The sequence below is a fragment of the Pteropus alecto genome, unplaced genomic scaffold, assembly GCF_000325575.1.
Source record: "Pteropus alecto unplaced genomic scaffold, ASM32557v1 scaffold433, whole genome shotgun sequence".
NCBI lineage: Eukaryota > Metazoa > Chordata > Mammalia > Chiroptera > Pteropodidae > Pteropus > Pteropus alecto.
In genome coordinates, this window is record NW_006433953.1 from 2118104 (window position 1) to 2127643 (window position 9540).

Consider the following 9540-nt stretch of genomic DNA (forward strand, 5'->3'; position numbering starts at 1 on the left):
CCCTTTTCTCCTTTTTTTCTATTTATTCAGTATTAATTAAGAACTATTAGGTGCCATGTGCTGCTATGAGACCTGTAGGCATTATGTTTGATATGAAGTTCCTTTTTTCTCCTCATCTTCACATCCCTAGTCCTTAGCATGTGATGACTTCCTATAAGTGCTGGATTAAAAAAATAAAGCTTATATACAAGAATGAAAATGTAGGTGATTTCTTTTGAATTAACCAAAGAAATTTTGACCAGGTCAAGTTAAATTCTATTAGACAATAAATTGTATTAAATTAAATTGCTATTTAGATTAATATAGTGAGAAATATATTTATCGCTTTGAAAGAATTTTATCTTTTATATTTAGAGGAAATGATTTACTTCTCAGAAAGTTTATGAAGATATAATAACAAGTCTTGGGAAAGTATTGGTGTTTCTAATAAAGCTTAAAGGGGATTTTAGCTTGTTGGACACATTTTAAGTAAACTAGTGTCACAACAAGAAAGGCAGCCAGTTAACAATTTATAAATCTTTTTAATCCACAATAACACTCAATGCTTCCTTCATTTATTCTGTAACTCCGCGATACAGAGCCTTTTAACAGGGAAAGGTAGTGTCTGCTCAAAATTTCAAGACAAATGACTCATGGAGATCAATTCATAATTTAGTTTATGGCAATATTATCTCTGCCAACATTTGCAACCAAGGTAGATGACTTTGGTTGATGTCTCACTTGAAGACGTGATGTAAACCCAGAGTATGACTGCCAGCACTATTTTCATGTTTCAGATTTATATGACCTTGGCATTTTTAGAACAATAATGATATCTGATTCTTCCAGTTAACTAATCACTTGTATTCTGTCTGCTACCTCCCATAGTCATCACATTCGGCTCCTTCATTTTCTGTCTTGAGTTAGCAGGAAGTTTTTTTTTTTTCTTCTCATCAGAGGCACATTTCTCAGAGCTAATTTTAACTTTGATGAAAAACCTTGTGACAGAATGAATAACCAAAGAGCTTCCTCACTGAATCAGGTTTAAATTATTGAGTTAAAACGATTTACTTTAGGAAAAATGATCCAAATAACCATTGGCAAAAAGAATGAATCAAAAAATAAATACTCTAAGTTGTAGACTGATTTTTTTTCCTTACATTTATGTATTATAGTTGAAGTTTTGTGACACTGTGTTTTTTAAAGCAATTTTGTGCCTTGTTAGATTTTAAAGTTATTTCCATGTTTTGCTAACTCATTTCCCAACATTAAGCCTACTCTGCATTATTTCCTAAAAGGTGGAATCGACCTAAATGCACAGCAATAGGGAGTCAATTAAACAAATTCATGGCATGTCTATATAATGAAATACTATGCAGCCATTTAAAAGCATGTTTCAAAAATGTGTATCTTGACATAAAACATTCACGGACTTGGGTGAACATGAGTTGTCATTGGTGATAGATGTTGATAACTCAGGAGGCTGTGCCTGTGTGGAGAAATCTATGTATGTTCCTCCCAATTATGCTGTGAACCTTAAACTGCTCGGAAAAAAAAAAGTCTTAAAAAAAAAAAAAAACAACTACTCAGCTGCAATCATATGCTATCTTTCGTGAAAAATGAAGGGCTCATTCTCAGGCCTTGAAACCAAATGAGGTTTGCTTGGCTGAATTTCAAAATTTCTTGGGACTGGTGACTTCTTTTTCACTTTTAATTTTCTTCTCTTTTGAACTGGAATGTCTATATAGTATCCTGTGTCTGTCCTACCATTATATTAAGGGAGAAAATAATTTGTTTGTTGAGTTTTACAAGAACACCAATAGAACACAAATTGTGCCCCTTCGGTGGGTCACACTTATAGATTTACCCATACCTGATTTAATAAGTAAACTGCTTAGCTCAGTTCCTGGCTCATGGCAAGTGCTCTTTAATCTTACCTGCTATTAGAGTTGCTCTTTGTGTGAAATCACACTGGACTGTAAAAGGGTCTTGGTTCAGGCTCCAATGTCTGTACCAAGGTGAGGCCATGGAGTCATGCTATGTTGTCGCTTGGCATATCGTTTGGTATATAGAATGTAGACTTGCTTTCGGTGAATTGGATAGAATCTTTAGCTCTTATATCTATTTCACCATAAATTTACATAATAACAGAGGTGAGTGATCAAGCAGAGTGATAAACATCGTAACCCCTTCCCTTTGAAACTTATACCTAAAATATACCTAAAGATCCAGGGTAGTACTGACCCAGAGCTGAGGGACAGGAGTGTATAATGGAGGACCTCAGAAAATAATTCACATCTACAATACGAGAAGCCTGGGTAGCTGGACCAGCCTCTCTACCTGTGCAAGATAGTATGGGCTTCTGGGTGAGCATGCAATGTCCTAATGCACAAGGAGTAAATGGCCTGGTCAAGGCACATCTCTTTAGACAGGCAATGTCAGCAGACAGAGAAATCAAACTCCTGTCTTTGACTGTAGCAGTAGTAGCAGTGGTACCAAGTTTTGGAGCAAATAACATTTGAGTGAATAGTTGTGGAATCCCTGATCTCAAGAAGGTGTTCCTGATTCAGGCTTGATTAGTAACGTGGAAGTCACAAAAAACAAACCTTCCCATGTCATAGAATGCAGTTCTCCTGCATTTGGGTTAATATCTTCTCTTTCTCATGGTGCTTTGAACTAGGGTGATGGTGCATTGTAGACAATTGAAAGGGAAACCTTGAAGAAGTAAGGGAATGAACATAAGGTACTAAAGAGCCAGTGGATACGTGCTTTGCTTCAGACAGGAGAGATGGCGATAAAAGCTGAGAAATTATAACTTCTTATATTGCAGGTGATTGAGAAGCCCAAGGAAAGTTCCCTGCCTGCCACTTTGGATAGAGATGTACTCTGTGATTGTAGAGTAGAAGGGCATTGTTTATTCTCCAAACTAGTATGACTGAACATTACAGTTCTTGTATCATCACCACTATCACCATTTCTTAACCATTATCATCATTATTACCCTCACTATTGCTTTGTGAAAAGTGCAAATTAGCATTATTTTACTGAGACATTATTGAATATTGACAACTTAAAGATTTTAAATAACGAGACAATTATATCTTACTATAATAGCAGGTAAGATTAAAGAGCACTTGCCATGAGCCAGGAACTGAGCTAAGCAGTTTACTTATTAAATCAGGTATGGGTAAATCTATAAGTGTGACCCACCGAAGGGGCACAATTTGTGTTCTATTTGTGTTCTTGTAAAACTCAACAAACAAATTATTTTCTCTCTTAATATATAGGTTTAATAAATTAAACTTTTTTTTATATTGTTTTATTAAGTCTCCTTGTGACAGATAATTCACTTCCCATTTTAAAGCCATTTCTCCATGTCTTCCCAGAAGAACAGAAGATTCTACTATCATCATTCCTTTAATTCTCTTTTGGATGAGCCTCAGGTCATACTCACTGATTCTCTCCTCACATAGTTTTGTTCCTGGGAGGCTATTCTTTGCTTTATACCAAATGACAGAAGGCATAAGCTACATATAGTCTATAGCACTAGAGGCTACTGCAGCTGCTTGGTAGCCAGGAACTGAGCTAAGCAGTTTACTTATTAAATCAGGTATGGGTAAATCTATAAGTGTGACCCACCGAAGGGGCACAATTTGTGTTCTATTTGTGTTCTTGTAAAACTCAACAAACAAATTATTTTCTCTCTTAATATATAGGTTTAATAAATTAAACTTTTTTTTATATTGTTTTATTAAGTCTCCTTGTGACAGATAATTCACTTCCCATTTTAAAGCCATTTCTCCATGTCTTCCCAGAAGAACAGAAGATTCTACTATCATCATTCCTTTAATTCTCTTTTGGATGAGCCTCAGGTCATACTCACTGATTCTCTCCTCACATAGTTTTGTTCCTGGGAGGCTATTCTTTGCTTTATACCAAATGACAGAAGGCATAAGCTACATATAGTCTATAGCACTAGAGGCTACTGCAGCTGCTTGGTATTCAAAATTACATTTCTCTCCCTTCCATCACATCATAAAGCATTGATATTCCCTACAATCACGTACTTCTGGCTGTAATTCAAATGTGCCCAATCATAAAATAATGAGATTTTCTGCCTATGTTAGTTTTTCCAACGTTTTATGCCTACTTCTTTTATTACATTATGATCTTGCCTTGGAACTAATTTCCCAAGTTTATTTCTCAGGCATCTATGACATGTGTTGGAGACTATTTGCACAAAGAGCCACAGGAGGAGGCCTTTGTGTGAGCTTACTATCAGTTCTCTCGCTTTTGGGTTGATACCCTCTCTTTCTTATGGTGCTTTGAACAAGAGTGTTGGCGCATTGTAGACAATTGAAAGGGAGACTTTGGAGAAATGGGGGAATAAACACAAGGTGCTAGAGAGCCAGTGGATACATGCTCTGCTTCAGACAAGAGAGATGATGATAACAGCTGAGAAATTATAACAATAGTGATAATATGATAAAACAACTACTATAGCATTTATTGAGTGACTTCTAAGTACTTTACATATATTATCTCATTCAATCCTCCCATTAACCTTGTAAATGGCTATGCATACAAATTCTACTCTGAAGGTGAGGAGATCAAAGCCCAGGGAAGTTATGGAACTTGCCCCAGGTCACCCAATGAGTAACTTTGGAGGCAGGGTGCAAATCCAACCTGGTTGATCTTCAGCTAACTCTATTAACCATAATACACATGGCCTCCTCTTGCTTGATAGGACTGTGTCACATCTACTAATAGTAATTCATTCTATTCACGAGGTAACTGCAAAAGTAGAGTCACTTGGAGTTATAAAAGATCAGCTGCTTTTTAGTTTCTTTGATTCTTCAGTGTTGGGTGGCACCATTTCTTAAGGAAGAAAGGTATCATTCTTAACTTTGGATAGGTACCACTATGTCATCTGTGGCAGAAAGAATTCTCATAGCCCACCAAGATTCTTGGCACCTGATCTGTACACACCTTCTCCCAGTTATTCATTCAAAAACTAATGTAAGGACTGCTGTGACAGGATTTTACAGATGTAATTAAGGTCACAAAACAATTAATTTTAAGATAGGGAGAGTATCTGAGTGGGCCGGACTTAATCATGTGAGCCCTTTAAAAGAGAGAGTCTTTTTCAGTTGGTCAGAGAAGAGAACCAGACTCTGGAGGTGTGAGAAGAATTTGGGGCCACATGGTGATTGATCTCAAAGGGATGAAAGAAGCTAGCAAAGAAATAAGGACCCCAGTCTTACAGCTTCTAGGAGATGGATTCTGCCGACAAGAATGAACTTGAAAGCAAATTTATCCTTGGAGTCTCCAAATGAGAATTCAGCTCAGCCAACATCTTTGTCTTGATCTACAGAAGTCTTGATCTACAGAATTATGAGCTAGTAAATAGATATCATCGTTTTAAGCGGCTAAATTTGTGGTAATTTGTTACATAGTAACAGGAAATGAATACACCATCTCCCTAGGATGTACATGGGCGTTCCAGAGAGGACAATGTTTTCTCACTTTAACAAATGCCCAAAGAGGAAAAACTCATTCTCTCTTTGCCTACATGCATGCAAGGTAGGCCTTTTAGAAGTTTTTATCTTCCCTGAGCTTGGAGAACTAAATTTAACATACCTGATGTGAACCTACAACTATCCATGAAAAAATCTTACTGTAGGACCCTTGGAATTAAAAATGCACTGTATAAGCATTATCTATTCTCTTTTTCTAATTAAATATGGTAAAGCAAATTTTTATTTTAAATGTACCCTAGCTTCTCGCCTCTTTTGCTAAAATTCTCAAAATAAGCCTATGGTATTCATAGCAGCAACTTTAGCATTACTAACCAGGTACTAGAGATTTCACACCCATAGGGCTGGATGTGAGTCACAGGGCCTACATTACAATTCTCTCTCTGCTTCAATTTTCCATGGTTAAATGACTGGACTCTCAGCTTCGTGTACTTAGATGGTAAGTGAGGGATTTGGTTTATTTCATCCCTGGTGTCCCATCTAGTGCTAACATCCTGAGATTATAGACTTCCAGGATAGGCAGACCTATGGTTTCTTAAAAGCCAATGATATTAAATGAATATCTAACTTCTGATTTTTAAGTTCATGCCCATTCTGAACTGTCTCACACCCTTCTAACATTTTCACTCAGGAGCTTTCATTCTTGCTGGCATTTGAGATGCATCTTTCCCTCCCTTTCCCTAAGCCCTGTACTGAAGGAAGCAATAGACTTTCCACCCTCGTCACATTTCACAGACTTTGTCATAGAAACCAACAGCTGGCATGACCATGGCCCACAAATCCATTCAGAGAGTGTGTGGAGTGCTTTTTATAACAGGCGAAAAAGTTGTACTCTCTTGGTGGAGAAATTTTATGAGGAACTCTGCTCTTCACCCCAATCCCTTTCCATATCAAATTTAACAAAAATTGAGAATCAATACATAACTTAATTAGAAAAACAATTTTACTAGGTTATCTTGTGATGGTTATACCTTTATTTCTGCGAGGTGCCTGAGCTGCAAGCAGGCGTGTTGCACAGAAATGCTAAGTCCTTAGTCAGTACAATGAAGTATTTCCAGGCTCCCCAGCCTGATAAAATCGAGCAATCAATTACCCTACAATATAAGTCTGGTACAAGCAAGATTAAAAATATTATTCAAAAAAGTTCTACCTCTTGATTAACTATTACTGGAAGTGCTCAGAATTAATCCTTCTCACTTTACTCTCGCTCTAAGTTGGAAACCAAATACCTTACACTGTTGAATCTACGGATCACATTCTGCAAGGGCAAGAGAGGTCCAAGTACAAAAAGGAAAATAATCAGCCACCTGCAAAGAAAAAGAAAATAAAGCTACCTCTCTCACTAATTCCATTTCTAACAGTCCCAAGCTACCGCTCATATAGAAAATTATGTTTTAAAAACAACAATAAATTTGAAAACATCGCATGCCTCAGAAATCTGCTTTCAGAATTATTGTAAAATTTTGCATTCCATAAACAAAGCCCCATTAATCCCCTTATCGACTTAATTCTTGCCACACTTCTCTGGAGCTGTTTTAAGTGCACGACAAAGCATTGAAATATTTTATATAAACAAATAAAGGAGGATTGGGTACCGAGTAGTGTTAAAGAGCTTTACTATTGGGCAGTGTTAAATGACTACGACAGCTTGGTTAGCCACTGAAAAATCACTCTAATGATATACTTGCTAGAAATGTCCCCAGTTGTTTTAGAAAAAAAGATCCAGCTAAACAAAACTCAATGTCCAGCCCTGCCATGAAAGGAGATAGAATCTGCAGCTAAAAGATGCTTGTGAGACTATGTGAGAAATTCTGAAGAAAACGTTCAGAGGTGAGGAAAAAAGTCCTCGGTGGAGGATAAGATAGAGGTAGAGAAACCCAAAGACACTGCTTCAAGGAGAAGTATACATATGAGTCCTAATTCAGTCTTTCACTCAACAAACCTATCAGATACTTACTATTTACCAGGCACTGTACCAGGGTGAAGGTTACGGGATGAATAAGACACAGCCCTCAGAACGTTTGCTCAGAAATGTTGGAGAACATTCCAGATTGGAGTGGATAAGAGAAGTAAAATGGAAAAGAACCTAACCCAGAATTTGGGACCCGCCAAGGGAACACCAGTTTGGGTGACATTTTTGCAAAATTTCACTCTGAAAAGTTGTGTAGTATACAGAAAAGTCGTACAGTATTTGTAAAATTGTACCATGTATAGAAAAACATGGTACAATTGAAACACAAAACACCAAGCCTGGTACCATTTCACTGGGACCTTTTTGCCCCAGAAGAGTGCATAAGAAGTTGATTGGACAAAGCTCAGTGGTGAGAAAAGGCCATGCTGGGCTGTGCACAGACAGATAGTGAGAAGGGTGAATTGGGGGCAGTGTGATGAGCTTTCTCTACAGCTTCTAGATCTCCATGGATATAAAAAATTTTGTCACAATCTTTTGGTCTTCATATCCCGGGCTCTGGCAGTGTATGGTTACTACTTAAACTAAGTTCCTTTAAGCAGCCACTCAAAATACTTCTGCAATCAGGTTGAACCTATTTCTAATGAAGAGAAGAAGGCTGCGAGCTGCATTAACAGCCCTTGAATCTTCATAGCACACTTCTTGCAGAGATCCCCGGAAGCTGGCTCTGAGCAATTCTTCACGTTTGCCATTTGATTAATTAAAGGTAAATGGTAGAGACTTCTCCCTACTGGGCTGTTTGATTTAAGAGCTATTGGTTAATTTTGGTTAGATTCTTTAGTAGAAGAAGGAAGAGAATAGAAAAGAAAGGGGATAGAAGCAAGAAGAAGAGAGAGAATATTTAAAAATGGAAAATAAAAAGAGACCATTTGGTAGCAAATTTATTTCTTGTTTATTTTAATGCGTGATTACTAAGCCTTCAAATTGAGATTACAGTTGTCCTTTGGTATCCACAGGGGATTGGTTTCAGGACCCCTCATGATGCTCAAGTCCCTTATATAAAATGGCATAGTGTTTGCATATAACCTGCACACACCTTCCTGTACATAAACTTAAAATCATGTCTGGTTATTTATAATTCTTAATACAATATAAATGCTATGTAAATAGTTGTCATACTGTATTGTTTAGGGAATAATCACAAGAAAAAAAAGTCTGTACGTGTTCAGTACAGATGCAATCATCACAGGCCTAACTACACAGTATATGTCCGCAACAACATAATTTTGTTTTTCAAATATTTTGAATCCATGGTTGGTTGAATCCATAGATGCAGAACCTGTGGATATAGAGGGCCAACTGTTTGCTTTTATATCATCCTTATCCTATCTTCACTCAAATAAGAGATTTTAATCCATACTTGATGGGATTGTGTATGTGTGTGTTCTTAAAAGCTGGTTTCTCTGATAAACTCTGGGCAAATCTCAACAGGCTATCTCATATGAGTAGTATTAGATGTGGTTTAGTTTAATGGCTTGACTTCAAGGAGTCATGAAACTTTCATCTAGTTTTAGCACTAGTAAAATAATTGTGAGACCTTGGTTGGGCAAACTCTTTTTACCTGTCTGAGCCTCAGTTTCTAAGAGGGCTGACTTTATTGGTTGCTCACAGCTTTAGAATTGTTTGAGTTTCATTGCAGGGCAACTGCACATCACTGATATCCTTTGTCTTTTATATCAATTATGAACCTTTGTTTCGATCACCATAATTTCTTGCAGGTCCTACAACATATTTTGTTGCCACAATATAATACTGAAAAACAAACAAACAAAAACACAACATATAATTCTAGGTAGATTTAGAGTATTTATTTATCATGAAGCTAATTTTGAGTTATTATCTGGTTTAGGCCCGTGAGTTTTACTTGACTAAAATGAATTTGGAAAGTGGTGGGAAATATTTTTTCTGCCATTTGCACAGGTATGCTTTGATATGACCCATCAATCTCCCTTGAGCTGAGGTCTGCTTTGTTCAAAATTTACACCACTTGTTATCTGATATTCTAAGCCCCAAACAAAAGCAAGGATGAAAAGCATGCTCAGGCAAAGGACTTGA